Raw genomic sequence first — 21,455 nt, 5'->3', positions numbered from 1 at the left:
AAAACAAAAAAAAACATGTAAAAAAACAAACAAACAAAAAAAGATCATGCTCCCATGACCATGGCAGAAATCCTCCTTACTAATGGGACATGTACTAGAATTCACAAAATGTCAATAGCTCAAGACCGAGGTACAATTAGCTATAAAATGAAAGCAGTGGGGGAGTCACTTAATAGAGCTTTACAAAATATACGTGCTCATCTATTCCCAATTAATTCAAGCACCACAACAAAGTTCAAGAATACATATAGAGCTTTAAATATAACAAGCAGAAAAAAAGTGAAATTCACAAGCTCTGATGTTCAATAAAATCACCATGCACACGACATCCACTGCTACCGGGCCTCTTCAGACTCATGGGAAGCTTACATACACCTTCTGAGACTAAACATACTTAAGGGAGCAGAGAACCTCATCTTTCTGCTAATGAGTAGCTGTTCGATTTCAACTACCAACTTGGAAGCGAGCATCCCAACGAGCAGCCCATGGTGCCACGACGACTTTCCACCATGCAAGCAAAGACGCAGGGAAAGAGTGAAGCCGCAGTCGCTCCGTCAAATCATACTCAAATGGAAACACTTGACTAGAAGTGAAATCTAAATCTTATTTCATGCAAGTTTTTAATTGTGACAAATGTGTCCGGTGTTAGAATAATGAAACTAAATCCAATTTATTCAGCTACATTGACTATTAAAGCAGTAATGGAATGATATAAACAAATAATGCAAAATAAAACATAAATTGCAATTTCTAAATATTATGAATTTAATATACAAAATTTTCAAATTTTTAATTTTATAATTCTTGTTAATTTTCTTACCTTAGGTCATATTTTGATGTTATTTTATTGTTTTGAAGGAAGTAATTCAATCTTCAGTTAGATTATGCATAAAGGTTTCCAAATTTTCCAATTATGTAGAAAACAATAATGATTTTAAGTAAACTACAAAGCATTTTGCTTTCATAAATAGAGATTAACAAGATAATATTTTTTATTATATAGTTATTTCTTTATAGTCTCCACCTACTTAGATGACTTTACAGTATGCAATATGGATGAGTCAGAAATATAATTTATACCAATCTTGTATGGGTAGACAAAATGTTCATGTTGTTCTATTGAAGATTAAATGTTAAAGTTGGAAAAATTTCCCTCATTCTTTATGTGAATGAATACACATGATGTATGGTAGAATACAGACCAAGAATAATTGTAACTTACTTAATGGCTCTCTCAGGATTGGAGTCTCTAAGTAATAACATTCTGCGTCTGCCAAGAGACTCTTTGTCTTCCCTTCTGTGAGCCATAAAAATAGGCTTTTAAACACCTACACTCCTTCTTAATATGTTCATGGTGGTGGGGAGGGGAGACCCAGGGGAAAATAGATGAGAGACTGTATGAATCACCCTTTTTAAAATCAAAGCAATATTGCAAGAAAAGGTAGGAAGGTGTGGCAGTGAGAGTATAAAATAGAAGGGAAAAAAAGGAAAAATCTTTAGCAAAATAATTGGAAGTCTAGTGCAAATCTCCATCTTTATGTGCTTAAAAAACATCAACAATTATTTCATTTTCCCTATAATTATTTTAGAATAACAAATAAACATGACATTTGGAAGTATGTATAGATTTATAGCTTAAATGAATCATTATTAAAATACGTGCAACAATCTCTGAGGAACAAAAACATCCTTTTAACATTGAGGGAGCAGCGAAAAAGTGGAAGCCCTTCAATAAGATGGAATGACATAGTGTCTACAGCAATGGGTTCAAGCATGGGAATGTTGTGAAAATGGTTCAGGACTAGGCAGTGCTTTGTTATTTTGTGCATAAAGTCGCTATGGATGGGTACAGTCTCGATGGCACCAAACAACAATAATATATATGCATATCCATGATCATGTATTATATATAATCATATATAGCCTATTTAGCCATTATATAGTACATATAACCATATATACAAATAAAACCATTCACCTGTCATACTGACATTTTTTGTGTTGGCTTGAGGGTTGCTGTAATGCTCGAATATGTGCTGACAGTCTTCCAAATACTAACAAGGTCACCCTTGGTGAAAAGTGTTCAATGGAGCTTAGAGGTGGGGATGTGCTGCCCACTTTCTCCACTTCTAGGGGCTCAGCTACAGAAAACCAGATCCATAGCAGCAGAGCAGCTGGATCAGTCTGGTGGGAAGGCATCCATAAGAGAACTGAAGAATCGGTCATTCTTGAGAGGAGCAGAGGTTAGAGGTCAAAAACACATTCTAGAAAACTCTGTTATTTAGATGGTAACAGGAGGTGAAATCACTGTTTCCATATCTATTCGTATTTTGAATTATTAAACTATTGGCTAGGGGGCAAAACAGAAAATGTAACAAGTCCTAAGAGTTGGCATACAAGCTGGATTATATCACTGGTTGCTTGAGCTGTTGACCCGGGGAGGGGGCTTAGTAGCCCAATGCATATCCCACTCTGCCACCAGGGCTCCTAAAAAGTCAGAGCCAAATAAAATTGGAAATGATAGTCATCTATTGTTTTTAAATACATGTTTAATGCATAAAATCCACCATTTGTCTGTCAGTTTGTCATTTCTTGGTGGCTTGTATGTTTCTGTGAAACTAGAATCTAGAACTTCCTGGTATTTCAAATGTCAACAGGGTCACCCCAACTGAGCAAGTTTCAGGAGAATTTTCAGACTAAGAGCAGAGACTATGGAGAAGAAATAGGCTGTCCACTTGGGAGAAATTAGCCACTAAAAGCATTATGAATAGCATAAAAACATTGTCAAATACTGAAAACTTCATGAATAGAAGCAGAACATTTTCAGAAATTGTGCCAGACCATGAGCACCTCGGGGTCAAGAGGCAATCAATACATGCCTAAGGAAAAGCTGCTTTCTCAAAGCAGAGGCAACCACCAGACTGATGGAGGAACTAGTGTCCGCAAGAGCAGAGTCTTCCGGGCTTTCACTTTCCGGCCGGGCACGGACTCAAAGTGAGAAGAAACAGCTGCAAACACCACTTAATCATCAGAACTTGGAATGTATGAATTTGGGGGAAATGGAAGCTGTCAAGAGTGAAATTGAACAGATAAAGTTGGATACTTTGGATGTAAGTTTAAATGGATTGTTACTAGCCATTTTGAACTAGAAAATCATATTGTTTACTGTGCCAAAATAACAGATTCAGAGGAAGAGCTCACGTTAATTGTCAAAAAGGATATTTCAAGATCTATCTTGAAGTATAATCTTGTCTATGATAGGATAATGTCTATCTGCATAAAAGGAAATATAGTTAATATAACTATTATTCAAATTAGTGCATCAATCACTAAAGCTAGTGCTGAAGAAAATTAAGACTTCTACAAAGGTCTCCAGTCTGAAATTTATCAAACATACAACCAAGATACATTGATAATTATTGGTGATGTTTATTACACAAGTTGGAAATAGAGAGGAAAAACTGTAGTAGGAACTACTGTCTTGGTAATCAAAATGAACCTAAAGATCACATTTTAAAATTTTGCAATATCAATGAAGTCTTCCACAGAAACACCTTTCTTCAGCAATACAAATGGCATCTGTACACATGGACTTCTCCAGAGGGAATACGTAGAAATCAAATTGACTACACTTGTGGGAAGAGAGAACTTAGAAGGTCATTATCACCAGTGAAAAGAGGACGGGGCAGACTTTTCAACAGACCGTAGATTGCCCATATATAAGTTCAAGTTGAGGCTGAAGAATATTGAAACAAGTCCATGAGAGCCAGACACAACCTTCAATCTAGCCCACCTGATTTTGAGAACATCTGAAGAGCAGATTTGACGCACTGAACACTAATGATGGAAGACCTGATGAGCTATGGGAGGACACCGAGACCACCATTCATGAAGACAGCAAAAGGTCATTGAAAATAGAGAAAAGATCATTGTGCTCAGTTCCCCCTTGCTCCCTCCACCTTCCTCTTCCCCTCCTGGTATGACTACTCTCACTATTGGTCCTGAGGGGGTTTATCTGCCTGGATTCTCTGTGTTTCCAGCTCTTATCTGTACTGGTGTACATCCTTCTGTCTAGCCAGATTTGTAAGGTGGAAATGCGGTCATGATAGTGGGGGGAGGAAGCATTAAAGAAAGTTGTGTGTTTCGTCAGGGCTATAGTGCACCCTGACTGGCTCATCTCTTCCTTGTGACCATTCTGCAAGGGGATGTCCAATTGTCTACAGATAGACTTTAGATCTCCATTCCTCACTCCCCCCTCATTCGCATTGACATGATTTTTGCTCTGGGTCTTTGATGCCTGACATCTACCAGATATCATAAATACCTCATGATCACACAGGTCAGTGTGTTTCTTCCATGTTCACTTTGTTGCTTCTCAGCTCAATGGTCACTTGTTTTATCTTCAAACCTTTAAGACCCTAGAGGCCATATCTTTTCATAGCAGTCACCATCAGCTTTCTCCACCACATTTGCTTATAACCCCCTTCTAAGGGGACAGACAAAAGAAAAATGCGTGAAGGGACACGTCGGTCAGTGTAAGACATGAAAAAATAATAATAATTTATAAATTATCAAGATTTCATGAGGGAAGAAGAGTGTGGGAGGGAAAGGAAAAATGAAGCGCTGATACCAAGGGCTCAAGTCGAAAAAAACTATTTTGAAAATGAGAGCATAAGTACAAATGTGCCTGACACAATGGATGTATCTGTGGATTGTGATAAGAGCTGTATGAACCCCCAATGAAATGATTAAAAAAATAAATAAAATAAATAAATGATCAAAATGAATGTCTGAAGAGACTCTGAAATTTGCTGTTCATCTTGGAGTAGTTAAAGCAAATGGAAGCAATGATGAAGTTAAAGAGCTGAACAGGAAATTTCAAAAAGAAGTTCGAAAAGGCAAAATAAAGTATTGTAATGAAATGTGCACATGCAAAGACCTAGAGTTAGAAAATGGAAATGGAAGAGCACATTCAGTATATCTTAAATGGAAAGAACCCGTGAAAAGATCCATGCTTTGAATTTCAATATTGAAAGATTTTGTGGGCAAAATATTGAATAATGTAGGAAATGTCAAAAAAGGATGGAAAAAACACACACAGGCACTCTACCAAAAGGAAGAAGTCAACAATCAGCCATATTAACATGTAACATTATGAGCAAGACTTGATTGAACTGAAGGAAGTAGGTCAAGCTGCATTGAAAACATGAGCCAAAAACCAAGACTCCAGTAATTGATGGAACATAAATTGAAATTGTCAAGCAGATGAAGCACTGCATTCACTCATTTATCAATGCCAGAAAATCTGGCAGACAGTTATTTGACCAACTGGCTCTATGAGATACATACCAGAAGAATGCACACATTATAAAATGATATAATTGATATCACAGACCAGTAAAATTTTGCTGGAGATTATCCAACAACAGTTGCAGCAGTACATTGATGAGGAGCTGACACAACTATAAGTTAAATTCAGAAAAGGTCATGGAATAAGTGACATCATTCCTGATGTCAGATGGATCTTGGGGATCTCATTGCTGATGTCAGATGGAGCTCGACTGAAAACAGAGAATAATAGGAAGACACTGTGTTTAATGCAAAGGCAGCCCACTGTATGGAGCATAACACACTATGGATAGCCTTGAGAAGAATCAGTGTTACAGAGCACTTCACTTTGCTCATTGGGAAGCTACACTTGGATCAAGAGGCAGTTTTCCCAACAGAAAAAGGGACTGCTGCATGGTTTAGAACAAGAAAAGATGTGAGTCAGAATCGTACCCTCTCACCATATTTACCTAATCTGTATGCTGAGCAAATCATTATAGAAAGTGGACCATCAAAACAAGAATGTGGCATCCGGATTGAAGAAAGGCTTATTGGTAATCTGCCATATGCAGATGAAACAATTTTACTTGCTGAAACTGAGGAGGACGTTAAGCACATGGGGGTGAATATCAAAGATTACAGTTGTCAGTGTGGATTACAACTCAAGAAGATCAAATCCTCACAACTCATCCAATAAGTAGAATGGGTAGCACCAGGATGATTGAAGAAAAGATTTAAGATGTAAAGGATGTCGCCTGACTTCTCTTCACAACCTATTCAGTTGGAAAAAGTATTGAAGAGGTCAAATTATGCATTGCATTAGGTGAATCTGCTTTAAAGTTTGGAAAGTTCTTTAAAGTTTGGAAAAGCAAGGATGTTCCTTGGATGACTAAGCTACGCCTGTCTCGATCCATGGTATTTTCAGTAGCTGCACATGAATGTGAAAATTGCATATTGAATATGAAGACTGAAAATGAATCAATGCATTAGAATTATGATGGTGACAAATTATGTTGAAAATATCATGGACTGTCAAAAGAACAAACAAATCTGTCCTGGAAGAAGAGCAGTCAGAATGCTCCTTAGAGGCAATATAGTGAGACTTTGTGTCACGTACTTTAGACATACTGCAAGACATACTGGTCTCTAGAGAAGAATATCATGTTTGGTAAAGTAGAGGGGCACAAAAGGGAGGATGGACCTCAGAAAGATGAACTGATACAGTGGCAGAAACAATGTGCTCCAAATTAAGACCAAGGATGCAATGGAGGAGAACTGGGCAATGTTTCCTTCCCTTATGCAGAGGGCTGCTCTGAGTCAAAACTCACTTAATGGCAACCATCAGCAACAAAATACAAAATTATTATTTTATTTTAAAATAATCTTGTTTACTCGATAGGTAAAAGAGAAAATAATCCAAAAATGCGCTACTTTCAGACTTTTAAAATAATGATACTCTGGTATTCTTTTAAATGGTATATGGGCCCTAACATACACACAGAGACACATACACAGACACACACACATTGCTCTTGAATTCTATTGTACAAATGAGTTACCTAGAGTTCTAGTTACCTTGAGAATTGTCAGGTTAGAACTTTAGAATTTTTATCATTCTTTTCAAGTGGTTTAGATGCTCAGTACATATAATTTTTCAATATGCATACCCTAGTTTTATATGAATCATAATAAATTATGGATATGAATGCAAAGAAATGAAAATCCAGAACACTTAATTTTGTTCATGTAGAACTTTATTTAGATCAAGAAGCAGTCTTTTGCAAATGGGTGCATAAGCAAGTGTGGTGAAGAAACCTGATGTTGCCCGGCTATCAAAAGATATAGCATCTGGGGTCTTAAAGGCTTGAAGGTAAACAAGCAGCCATCTAGCTGAGAAACAACAAAGCCCACATGGAAAAAGCACACCAGCTTGTGTGATCATGAGGTGTCGATGGGATCAGGTATCAGGCATCAAAGACCCAGAACAAAAATCATGTCAATGTGAATGGAGGAGGAGTGTGAGTGGAGGCCCAAAGCCAATCTGTAGGCAATTGGACATCTCCTTACAGAAGGGTTACCGGGAGAAGACAGGTCAGTCAGGACGCAGTATAGCACCGATGAAACATACATTTTCCTCTGGTTCTTTAAAGCTTCCTCACCCCCACTATCATGACCCTAATTCTACCTTACAAACCTGGCTAGAACAGAGCATGTAAATGGGTACAGATAACACAGGGAATTCAGGACAGATAAACTCCTGAGGACCAATATTGCGAGTAACCATACCAGGAGGGGAATGGGAAGGTGGGGGGAGAAATGAGGAACCGATCACAATGACCTATTTATAACCCCCTCCCAGGGGAATGGACAACAAATAAGGGGGTAAAGGGAGACACTGGACAGTATAAGACATGGAAAAATAATAATAATTTATAAATTATCAAGGGTTAATGAGGGAGGGAAAGGAGAGGAGGGGGGGTGGGAATGAGCGGATACCAAGGGCTCAAGTAGTAAGAAAATGTTTTAAAAATAATGATGGCAACAACTATACAAATGTGCTTGACACAATGGATGGATGGATGGATGGATGGATGGATGGATGGATGGATGGATATGAGTTGTACATCCCCCAGTAAGATGATTGGGGGGAAAAAGCAGTCTTTTTAATGTAACAAGAGGATTCTGTTTGCTTTAATATTGGAAATGGCATTCAGGGTTTGTCTCTTTTTTCCTGTTTATTCAATCTGAATGCTAAGAAACCAATCTAAGATGTATTATTTGAAGAATAAACCATCCAGATTTTTAAAATGCTCATTAAAAATGTGAGAGTGGCATATGGCAGAATCTTGCTTGCTGAAAATGAAGAGAACTTGAAGCGCTTACTGATTGTGGTATTATATAATTCCATGTCAACTTGATAAGTAAGGGTTGGGGTAGAGTCTAGTCTGTCAATCAGTTCACTGACTGTGATGCCTCATGAGGATTCTGGGAGCTTCCTTTCTCCCTGTAGGCTGACCCCATGCTCCCTCTGCTTCACCTTCCTGTTGAAGAGTCACACTCAGAAAGCTGGAGGAACCACATGAAGACCCACGCCAGAGCTGAGATGCTTCCACTGCCATTGGATGTACATACCTTGCACCCACGAGCCTGTGAACTTCTTGCATTTTGCGTTATTGCATGAGTCTGAAGAAATATTTTTGGACTAGTTTTGGTCTTATGGGTGAATATAAATTTGTGGACTTGATCTGGACTTGCTGAAATGTTTTCTTAATATACAAGTACTCTTTGATATAAAGCTCTTTCTTGTGTATATATATATGAGTGTCTTTGGATTTATTTCTCTAGTCGACCTGGACTAACACGCTTATGAAGATAAATGGCTATTGCCTACAGTATGGATTACACCTCGACCCAAAGAAAATGATCTTTACAATTGGACTGGTAAACAGCATCATAAGTGGAAAGAAAATATTAAAGTGGCCAAAGACTTGGATCCACAATCAACATTCACACAAGCTTCAGTTAGAAATAAAAAGATGCATTGCTTTGGCAAAAATGCTGTAAAAATCCTGGTGCACAAGACTTCATCAAAAGCAAAGATGTCACTGAAACCCTAAGGTGTTCCTAACCCAACCTCCTCAAATGCATGCCAAAGTTGAGCAATTCAAAAGGAAGACTGACATATTTCAATTACTGTCTTGGCAGCGAACACTGATTATACCATAGGCAGCCTGAAAATCAACCCAACCTGCCTTAATGGAGTGGAGTGAGATATACCATAGGAGCTAGTATAGAATATGTTGACTTGCTTTCTTCTGATCCATCCTCAGTAAAGATTTATCACATTAAAAAGACTGGATTTTTTTATATTGAATCAGTGCCAAAAAGGGGGACCTTCAAAAAGGTAGATTGACATAGTGGCTGCAACAGTAGTGACTTGCATGTCCCTTCTGTGGTGAGAATGATGGAGAACTGGGCAGTGTTTCAGTCTGCTATACACGGGATTGCAGTGAGTGGGAACCCATTCTATAATGAATAAGAATAACACACTGCAAAGGGATTTACACATAGATAACATGTCTCAGAATTGTGACAACACTGTTCTAAACCAAGAAAGGAACTTAAAAAGAAAGGGCCATCATTGCACCGTGTGTTGCATCTAATAAGGTAGCAAAAAATGTTTTCTTGACTGTAACTAAAAAGATTTTCAACACATACTGAGACAACGGTTTTGTGCTTCTGTTGTCCTAGAGGAAATATAATGGAATAAAAATAATATTTTTGTAATAAAAAGTCATGGCAATAAAGTGTGATATTTGCAAAATAATAGATAAATTATTAATGGAATATAAAGTCACAAAATAGAACCACACAGATAAAATCAGCAGATTTTCATCAAAGTAGCAAAAGGAATGTTAGTAAAGAGATAACCATTTTTAAGGCACTAATGTGTGTGCAATAAGAAAATAATTTCTGAAGTGACTTTATATCATGCACAAAATTAACCCAAAATAGATTAGAGACAAAATACAAAACTATAAATCTAACCAGAACAAAGGAGAAAATATGTAAAAGCTTATATTTTTTAGAGGTTTCTGGTAAGTAAAACAATAAAATCACAATCCAAGATGGTAAATTTTGATAAGGTGAATTTCATTAATATCAAAAGCTTATGCTATGAGGACCCTCTCAAGTGAATGAAAAGAAAAAATTTAGACTAATAGAATATATATTTAAAACATGTATTTGTTAAAGTACTTGTAGACAAAATATATAAATAATTCTTAAAGCTCAGTAAAGAACAATCTCTTGAAAAAGTAAACTGGAAAATCTAAACAAATATCTTATACCATATCATATGAAAAAATATTCAATAGGAAATATAGTTTTTGAATCACAAATGAAAACAATATGTTATACCTGTAGACACCCATTCTGTTGCCTAAAATTCAAAACATTAACCCCACCGTAGTGTTACAACATATGCAAATGAAATATTCTCAGTTATGGTTAGTGAGAATACAAAATAGCCATATTTGAATTCAACTTAAAGTTTCTTTGAAAATTAAGCAAGTTGAGGTTGTTGTCATCAAAGTGGATTCCATTCATGATAACCTCATTGATAATAGGACAGAGCTTTGTCCAATCGCTGCTGCCGTCTTCACAGTCCCTCAGCTTTGAGCCTGTTGCAATAACAACATGAGTCCATTGTATGGAGGCTTTCCCTGGTTTGGGCTATCTATTTTCCAGTGATACCTATTTTACATGATTGCTTTTTTTGGATGGTGTGTCAAATGCAAGCAAGAGAAAGTCTTAGCAGCCTCATGTCTCATGATCATTCCGGCTGTTTCCACACTGGGAGTCCAAGCAGGTGATCACTGGGTGATAACCACAAGATAAGTGGTTCAAGATCACAATTTGCTGGAGTGAGATTAGCCTTTCTAGTCTCAGAAAGAGTTACAATTTTATAAACCCACAAGGGGAAATTCTACTTTGTGCTACAGGACCCATGCGAGTTGAAATCAACTGGGTGGCAGTGGGATTCTGGCTGTACTCTCTTTATTTATCTTGCACTCCCTAATGCCAAATGTATTAATTCTTCTGTGTTCCTTTATCATTGTCTAACTTTTACATTTGTATGAAGTGATTGAAAAAACCAGGCATGGGGAATTGTCTTTGTTTTCAAACAGATTATCCCAATGAAATGGGTCATTTGGCTTTTTGACTTTCTGCTTTCATGGACATTGACTGTTAATCAAAGTAGAAAGAATTCTTAGATTAACAGGTGATTCAGTCAACCCACTCTGAGATATTTGACAAAATTAGATGAAAATACATATCACCAAAAAATATCTATGTAAGAATGTGTATAGCAGACTTAAGCACAATTACCAAATTTGGAAGCAACTGAGATGTCCTTCAATTAGTGAATAGATAAACAAATACTGACACATTATTCACCTACTAAAAGCAATAAAGGAGCTATTGTCATGGAAAGAAGCATTAATTGTACATTCCAAAGTAAAAATAGGCAATATGGAAAGTCTGAAAATTGAATGCTTCCAACTGCATTATAGAAAAGGCAAACCTGTAGGATTTTGAAAGGTCAATAACTGTCAGGGGCGAGGAAAGATAACAGTGACAGGGAGTTTAAGTACAATATTTTTTTAAGTCGGCGAAAATATTCTATACAGTCCTTGAGGAACATGTAATTACACTTAGCATTTTTAAAAACCATAAAACTGTAAAATATAAAGTACTAACTCTAATGCAAAATACATATTGCATTGATGATGATTCAATATAAGTTTGCAACTGTAAACTGTGGGCAAGGAAAGGAGGGGGAAATGGTAACCATGTATTTTATAAACAATTATTCTGCAATCCTAAAAGTGCTCTGAAAAATATTTTAATTCAAAAATGCATTGCTAATTTTATTAAAATGTTGCAAGTATAGTAAAAGAGCATTTTTATTCTTTTCCACAAAAGCAATGTAAGGAGATACATAATTTGAAAGTTTTGTTGATCTTGAGTAATCCGGTAGAGTAACCAAGCACTGTTAAAATCATTGTTAGAGATCAGTTTGTTGAATAATATATGCTTTCTAAAAATAAGCAAATGTTTTGTGGTTATAATTTTACTTATAATTAGTTAAAATTTGTATTTTTAAAATATATACTGAAGTTAAATTGATAACATTGTGACATTTTTTCCGACTATAGATAGGAAAGTTTTAACAATGCATTAGGAAATTAGTGTGAGATAAACAATGCTTCAATCACCAATTTAATCAGCAATTTATTCTATTTTAAACATGTGTTTTACTACAGAAATATTTATACTGATTTGTGTGTTTTCTATACTGAAGATATAAATTTGGAAGTGAGAAATGACTATCACTTTATTCTATGGCAAAAATGAATTTTATGCTAGCCACATTTGCTTATGTAGAAGAAACAGCTGTTTCTAGCAATAATTACATTTTACAATATTTTATATATTATTTTGATTCACAAATTCCCTCTGCACTCAATTATCTTTATAAATTGCATAAACTAATTTGATAGTAGTAATTTGTAAAATAATTTTATATTCTTCAATTATATTTTTCCAAAATTGAACTTCGTCCTTATTTTATAGATGAAATATTTGAGATTCAGAAAGACAAGATTACTGAACCAAATACACAGAACTGCTGAATGGAATAATTGGTTACTAAGCACACAGACAATTAAAAAAAATTACATTTGAACTCAACTTATATTCATTTAGAGTAAATTATTTTTATAAGTAAAAATTCTCAAAAGGTAGAGTCACTATAAATTTACAAATATAAAGGTACATTTGTATTTTTGTTGTCAATTTTGCTATTGTTTTACAACTGAAGCTATGAACTAATTCCTTTAGGTCCTCCAGTCCACTGCCTTTGATGTGATTCCAACTTATAGCAACTCTACAGAGGGTTTCCAAAGCAGTCTCACCTTTCTCTTGCAGAGCAGCTGAGGACTCGAACTGCTTACCTTGCAGTTAGCACTGCAGACAAAGCCATTATGCCACATTATTTGAAGAGCTCCTCAAAAAATTCTACATTACAAATATTAACAACTCGACAATTAGAATCTAATTGTACTATGATTAGCTAATTCTAGTACATCTAGCAAGTGAATAATTATGTTTTGAAGTGTCACTTATCTTACTATGTCTGAAATGATTATATATTTTACAATGAATGTATGTCATATTGTTTGAGCACATAATTTACTCTCTAAACTAAGACATTGGTGAGGGTGTTATTGGCATTGTAAATAATTGGGCCCAAGCCCCAAGCCCCAATGAGACAGTTCAGTGATAATTGAGCATATTGTCCAATTATCTATAAATACAGAATCATTATAAAATTGTTTTAAATGCCTGAATAAAATTAATAATTAAAGCATGCTAATCTTATTCTTTGGAAAATTAGATGTAACGTTGAAAACAATGAGGATACTATAAAGTATTACTTTATATAAGCATCTTGCATTATTATTATATTGACATAGGTCTCCTTGCTTGTCTACTCCATTGCTTTATTGTCCACTGAATTTTGCTTACAAGCATTCCACATTAAAGAAATGAAAAAAACAACCTTATTTAAATTGTCTTCCTGAAACTTGCTTATATGATACCTAGCTTACTCGCTACTGTATTATATAATAATTTCCTTATATATCATAGAATTTATAGTCTATTTTCAGAACAGCGTATTTTCTGCCTTTTCAGGTATTTCAAATCTTGTGGGCATGATGCATTACACCTACTTTCCTTAACTAAGCTTGAGAGTATATAAAAGTATTTATCATTATACAAAATTATTTTCTGGTAGTAGTATTAAGATCATAATTTTGTAATATTAACAATGGGCACAATATTAATGTATTTTTCTAATATTGTAATGCCTGTATCTTCTTCTGAAGGAAAAACTTCATTTGATAGGCATGTAAACTTTCCTTGATTTTGCCTGTAAATACGAAATAATTATATTTTAAATATGTTTTTCTTTATTATCATTAAATACACTGAATACTGCCTCCTGTCTGCCAATTACCATAATATGTTTTAAAATACTCCTAAACCACGGTGATGGTTCAGGCGATATTCTCACCCAGATTCCATGTCTACTTCCTTATTTAGGGATATGCATATGATGAACCTCGAGAGTGAGTCATGTTACTACTGCAAATTCATACACAATGTTTTAACCCTTCCCTGAAGAAAACTGTGCTCTTCTGTGCACACCAGGTCAAGACGTCAGATTCGGCATCCTAGAGAGACTCACATCATGCTCAAGTTCAGTGTTCTTTGAATTTAGGGAAAACATGCTGTTGGAAGGGCAACCTCAGTGCTGCAGGGGAGGTAGGTAAGGTCTCTGAATCAAACGCTTCCAGGATAACCGTTGCTGCCCTCGAAGAATCAGCGGATAAATTGCCGTGGTGGGGTGGGTGTGTATGTGTCATCCTTGACACAATTTTCCACAACTTCTCAGCAATATAGTTTACAATTCTCTTAAAATGTCTCCATAAAAGTCTCTGTGATGAACCAGTGTGATTACCTAGACAATTCTACCAAGAGCATACATTGGAGATCCAGAAATATAGTTGCCATAATCTTCAGAATGTATTACTCTGTCTTGAATGTAACTAAGCCAGCAGATCCCCTTGCATGACACTGTTTGGACTGATTGTTTTTTTTAAGGCATGCAAACAAGTCTAGGAGAAGTATCTTACAGAAAGAACTTTGGAATAAACCCAGGCATATATGAACAGGAACCAAAGTAGCAATTATTACTGACTTATACTTGTATTAACTGAAAGTATCAGAGCAATGTGAAAACAAAATTAACATACCCAAAAAGAAAGTGGTTCATGAAAATATCCATAAAAATGTACATATTTTCTCAAACAATGTGAAATTTGCTGATGTCAAGAATGTGTTCTTTTGCAACAAATAGAGGAAATCAATTTCTTCGATTACCAAGTTAAATGACTACCAAGAATATTTTAATTACTAGATTAAAACTAAGCTCCATAGTGTCATAGTATTTTCAAGCAAGACAATTTTTCTAATATGATATATATTTGTATATAATTAATATGCACATACTATTGTCTTTCTCTATTGTCAAAATGATATATATATATATATATACACACACACACACAAACATTTTATATTATTGTTGAGGGCACAAATTGGGCCTTTAAGTAACTAGAATTTCATATAGAAAATTTGTTTATTTAATGTCACCTATTCCCAGCCTCTGGTGCATTTCTGACATTAGCATTTGCAACTATTTGGCATGTGTGTATTTCCTGTCTATTTCTCTCTTTATCATCTGATATATGGTGGTAGCTTTGCAACTATCTTCTCGCAAACATACCTGTTTTACTTACTCCTACATCAATTTAACGAATTCACCCCACCTATTGTTTCCATTTTCAAATGCTAAAGATGAAATCTAAAATTTTCAAAATCTATAGCAAAAATTTATATGCAATCTGGTTCCGTCAACTTTAGTTTAAAATCTTTCTGTGATACCCCATTGCCCTTGATATAAATTTCAATAATCCTAAATAGTTCAACAAGGTCCTTTATATTATGAATATTGCCTTCTCTCTTATCACTCCCTGTCTCTTTTCCTGACCTTGAGTTACACGAGCCATCTGTCCTTACTATCTCAGTTTTCTCGTTATGCTTGCATTTTTTAACACCTAACATTCGTTGCCTCCTTAAATAGCACTTCCTAGGCCAAAATTTTATTATGCCCTATCAGATACTTCCACTGGTCGATGTGGTTCTATTTTTAGTGTCACTGCACAGTGAACATATCTGATAATTTTGTCTTCTGAGAAATTTGTACCAAATTATTGTAGAAGATTTTATCTTCAACATTTTTTTCTGGTTTGCATTATTCCATATTGAGAGATATCATAAATATTTAAAATGTACCTGTATTAGTTGAAACAGAAGCTGCATTTTCATAATAATGATATTATCTTCACATATTTGAATAGCAATCATTGTCATCCTTGATGGGAGTTTAATTTCTCAGAATAGAAATTATTCATATTAAAATATAATTTCCCTAGAGTTAAGAATTTCACTGCTAGAGTAAATCTTTTTTTAAAAATGGAAATTGTGTATTTGTTCATTTAATACTGCAACTTTAAATAAACAGATGTATAAGAACTTTGCAACATTGAAAGATATGAGTAAACGACCCATAATCAGGTGTGAGGAATCAGTGCTGAGAGCTCTCAGAAAACTGGATTAACATTTATTGCTCAATGTTTCATCTGGCAGAAGCTTACATGGATTTTGTGAACATACTTTGTGAATGTTAGGCAACAAAGAACACTTATAAGAACTTGATCAATGTTGAGGCAGGGTGCTAATGATCTCCCAGCAATAACGGGTTCATCAGTACAAGAAAAATTGGAAGAAAAAAAAACCTAGGGAAAAATTGGACACAGATTAAATTATTTCAATAACTGAGTAAGTAATTGGTAAACTGCCTGGATCAAGTTGATAGCAGTTGGAATAGAGAAAAATTTTAAATTTATAATAAATTTTGTAGTAAATTTTGGTATTTTTCAGATATCAAAAGTAAAAAAGTAGACTGAGACAATGAAGATTAATAGATGAAACTTTATGTTTTTATATAAGCAACCATAATATTAATTAATAATAGTGTTAATAAACAGGTACAAAGTAAATGATAATATTGTTAGAAAGGACAAGTCAGAAGATCAATTAAGTAGAAATTTTGATAACAATATTACCATAGGAACTTGTATTTGGGGTTTCTGGGACCAAATCTTTCTCGGAGCAACACCTTTATTTTTCTTCTTAGGACCAGCTGGTGGATTTGAATGGCCAACTTACAATTAGTACCCCACTACTTATTCCACTATTTCTTGAAGCAGCAGATCTTCCGTGGCCTTGTATAAATGACATACATTCTCCAAATTTCATTATAATGGCGCATTGCCAGGGAGTCTACTTGGGTCTTGGTGATCCATCAATTAGATTTCATAACTAGTCTCAAAGGCCCCCTTGTCTGACAAAATGTAGTGTGCCAGGGCTTTCTTTCTAGTGCCACTGAACAGTTTTGAACTGTCAAACTTTAGGTTAGCAACTGAGCAAAAAAGGAATTCCTATGCATACACACTGGAAGTTTCTGTTTTGCAAATGTGTCTGTAATTGCATGCATGCATGTTTTATTATTTTAGTATTCTCAACAATATTTCTTTTAAAATAAACTTGTAGAAAAAAATTAATGAAATACATTATTAGCTTACTTAATCATTATTTGTGGATCTTTGACCAATTTTTTAGTCTTGGTATGAGGTTATGCAGAGCAAGTACATTGTTTCAGAATACATTTCTTTTTAATGTTTTCTTACAGAGGATTGGGCTGCTAACAACAAGGTCTGTGGTTCAATCGCTCGAACCAAGCTCATCAAGATAAAGAGGGGTGGTCCGCCTTTGTAATGTTTCAGAAATGTATCTAGGCTTGCCAAGGTTTAGAATAGATTAGATGGCAGGGTGCTAGTTTGACGATGCCATTGTAGTATTCTCAATGGTTTGATACAAATGTAGAAAACGATTTACAAAAGAAAAGGATTTTAATTTAAAATAGATTGAACCCTAAAGTGACAATATAATTATATTTTATTTGTTAAATTTCAAAGTTACAATGGTTCAAGAGTTCAAACATGAAAACTTAAAAAAATATGTTTTCAGTAGTAAGTGAATATACATTTTGGGTTGGCAATTCATATCTCATTGTGTTTCATTGACTATGTCAAGGAATTAAACTATGTGGGTCATAACAAACTATGGATAACTTTGAGATGGATGCGAATACCAGAACACTTCATTAAATCAAGAGGAATATGTAAATGGATCAAGAAGCTGCTGTGAGAACAGAATAAGGGACAGCTGCATGGTTTAAAATCAGGAAAGGTGTGCGACAGGGTTGTGTCCTTTCACCAGGCTTTTTCCTTCGGTATGCTGAGAAAAAAATCAAAGAAACTGGCTTAGATGATTAACAATGTGGCACCAGACTGGCAGAAAGGATCATTGACAATCTGAACTATGCAGATGACACAACTTTGCTTGCTAAGAGTGAGGAAGCTTGAGGAAATTGCTGATAAAGATCAAGGATTGTTGCCTTTTGTCTGGATTACAACTCAACATAAAAAAGACCAAAATTCTCACAGAGCATCATGAGAAATGTAGAAAAGATTGAAGTTGCCCAGGATTTGTCTTGTTTGTGTCTACAATCAATGCTCGTGGAAACAGCAGTCAACAGGTCAAGAGATGAGTTGCAGGAGGCCTTTTTATAGAACTGAAGCAACTTATTTTGAGGACTAAAGTTCGCTTGCCCCAAGCCATGGTATATTTAATTGCCTCATATGCATATGAAAGTTAGACATTGAATAAAGAAGACAGAAGAAGAATCAAGGTATTTGAATTGTGGTGCTGGAGAAGAATATTAAAAGTGCCACGGACTGCTATGACAAATTTACTTTTCTTGGAAGAAATATGGCCAGAGTGCTCCTTGGAGACAAGAAGGGCAAGACTTTCTCTTGCATGCTTTTGGGAACGTTTGTCTAGAGACCAGTCCCTAGAGAAGGCCGTTATGTTTGGTAAAGAAGAGCTGCAGAGACAACGAGGAAGGGCCTTGGAGGGTATGAATCGGCTGTAGAGGAACAGTTGAGGGGTTGACGCAGGACTGGGCAGTGTTTCTTTCTGTTATGGAGAAGGTCCCTATAGGTTGGAACCAACCCAACGGCACTTACAAACAACAAAAATAACCTATCTTAGTCTAAGGAAAAAAAATCAACTCCAAATTTACCACTTAGAAAATAACTTCAAAACATGATTAAGGGCATGTGCTAAAATAGTGAGAATATTGTCACTTGGAAGAAGGTAAGTCTTCACAATTTGCTGCTATTAAACTCAGAAAAGTGATGGATAGGGATCAAATGCAAAGAAAGACGCAAAGGCTGTACTTTTAAAAAATAAAAATTTAAACTAACTTTAGGGTTCATGACACTATACCATTATATGAAAATCTTTTCCAGGTTTTTATAAACCGTTCAGGTCGTGTCTTTCTAATAGTGATCGTGTAATGGTTGTTGTTCCGTAGCGACCTTATGCACAAGAGAAGGAAAACACCGCCTGGTCCTAGGCCATGGTCACAATTGTTCTCCTGCTTGAACCAGTGTTGCAGACCAGGTGTCACCCCACATCCTGGAAGGCACTTCCTGTTTTCCACCACCCCTCTACTGTACCAAACTTGATGTCCTTCTCCAGGGACTGGTCTCTCTTGACAACATGCCCAAAGTACATAAGACTAAGCCTTGCCACCCTTGTCTCTAAGGAAGACTCTTCCAATCCAGGTTGGTTTGTCCTTACAGCAGTCCCTGGCACTGTCAATATTCTTTGGCACCAAAATTCAAATGCATTGGTACTTCTGTCTTTTTTATTTAATGTCCACCTTTCATATGCTTATAAGACAATTGAATGTACCCTGGCTGGGGTCACTCACACCTAAGATCTCAAAATAACCTATTTGCTTTCCAATGCTCTAAAAAGGCCTTGTGCAGCAGATTTACCTCATGCACCTCATCTTTTGATCTCTTGACTGCTGTTTCCATGAGCATTGATTGTTAACACAGCAAGACAAAATCCTGGACAACTTCAGTCTTTTCTCCATTTATCATGATGTTCATAGGTTATGAAAGCATTATGAAAAAAAGATAATGAATACTTTGAGGATCGAAATAAATTTCTCTTATGTAAAGGAATGTTAAATTAGAATATACCAAGAAAATCCTGTCGGTTATCACATTTTTTTTATTTTAATGTTTATAAAACTATTATTTTAAGGTAGTACTCACTATCAAAAGACTAAAAACAAACAAAAAACAGTTGGCAGCAATTCCATTCAAATTCATAGGATTTCTGAAACCAAGACCTCCGGTAAGCATTGGGCGGTAACTGCAAATTGGGTAGTCCCTAGCCACATCATCACAAGCCCCTTCAGAGCAGATACCATTGGGAATCAACTTGATGGCAGTGGGCCAGTGTGTGTAGTGGAGGGTTTGTATGTCTTTAAACGAGAAGATAGCCTTAACTTTCTCCCATGGAGCAACCATGGGTTTGAACTACCGACTTATAGTTAGCATTGAATGCTTACAGACAGCCCCAATAATGTATAAAAATCAATACACATATTGGATCACTATTCAGAAGGTAAATAGTATGATTTGTTCTATAACACTTTAGAAATGTTCAGTGTCATTAAAAATCATGAAATTTTATAAGAATAGAGTATGAGGGAGAAATTTAGGAGGCAGCAACATGAAAAGCATATCATTTTTAGAATAAATTGATCTGAGCAACAACTATTAAAATATCTACAAATGAATTAGTAAATTGTATCTGATGCAAAAAGTTACTTGAGAGAATATTCTAGTATATTCTGAACGTACTGAATGCATAAATGATTTGTAGTTTACTATAGGGTTTTTTTTCCCCCAATGCATATTCCTTTTGTGCATGTGTGTACAATTATATCCTATAAGAATTTAGAATAAGCATGATCCCCAGAGTGTTTTTGGCTGCAATATAAATAATATATAATATAAAAACAGGAAAAATATTGGCAATAGGCAAAGAATAAAAATGAAAGAAATGGGAAGATTTTGAAAAAGAGCAAATTGTATCGCATATACAGAAATGGGAATATGTGCTGAGCAAGTGATTTGCATAACTAAGAAAATAATTTGCATTAACTCACATTCTTTAGGTTGCAATCAGGAGAGACTAGTCCCTGAAAAAGGTAATAACAATACAGTAGAAAGGCAACAACAACAACAAAAAACAGGAAAACTTAGACAAGTGAGTTGACACAGTGGCTGTAGCAATGGCCTTAAACAAAATAACGAGGAAGGAACAGTGTCTTTCTTTGTACATTTGGTCTCTGTGAGTCAGAGCTGATTTGATAGCACCTAACCCTACAAACAACAATAAGATATGTTAAGCATATCACGACAGTGATTTTATAAAAGACATATATGAAGGGAGAGATGAATTTTTAGGACGTTACATAAATTTGTCGTACTAGTTGTTCTGCATAGATAGCATACATACAAGAGAAGTTTGCCCAGCCGAGTCACCCTTTCGATCACCAGTATATTTGAGTCCAGTCTTGCAGTTTAATATGCCAATTCATCTTACCAAAAGTCTTCCATATCATCCTGTCTTGCTTGATCCCTCCTGATAGTATGTCTAAAGCAAACTAGCTAGACAATGATCTGTTTTGATCTCTAAAGTGTTCACTGGCCAGTTCTTTTAAAGTATCTAGCTAGCTGTCTCTTCATAGTTTGTTGTAGTGAGCGTTCTGTCACTTGAAAGCCTGCTGGCATAGCTTCCTGGTTCATAGCAACATCCATGGGAGATGGCACACAATTTTATCATCATGTATTTCAGAGCTTAATAGTTTTAAAGTACTTCTTGCTTTGCTAGGTAATCTTTTTAAATTTTAAAATGACACATCTTAATATTATGCAAAC

The sequence above is a fragment of the Echinops telfairi genome, unplaced genomic scaffold (genome assembly GCF_000313985.2).
Source record: "Echinops telfairi isolate 266 unplaced genomic scaffold, ASM31398v2 ScPeMD7_7424;HRSCAF=8462, whole genome shotgun sequence".
In the NCBI taxonomy this organism is placed as follows: Eukaryota; Metazoa; Chordata; class Mammalia; order Afrosoricida; family Tenrecidae; genus Echinops; species Echinops telfairi.
Note: the sequence above shows the minus strand (reverse complement) of the source record.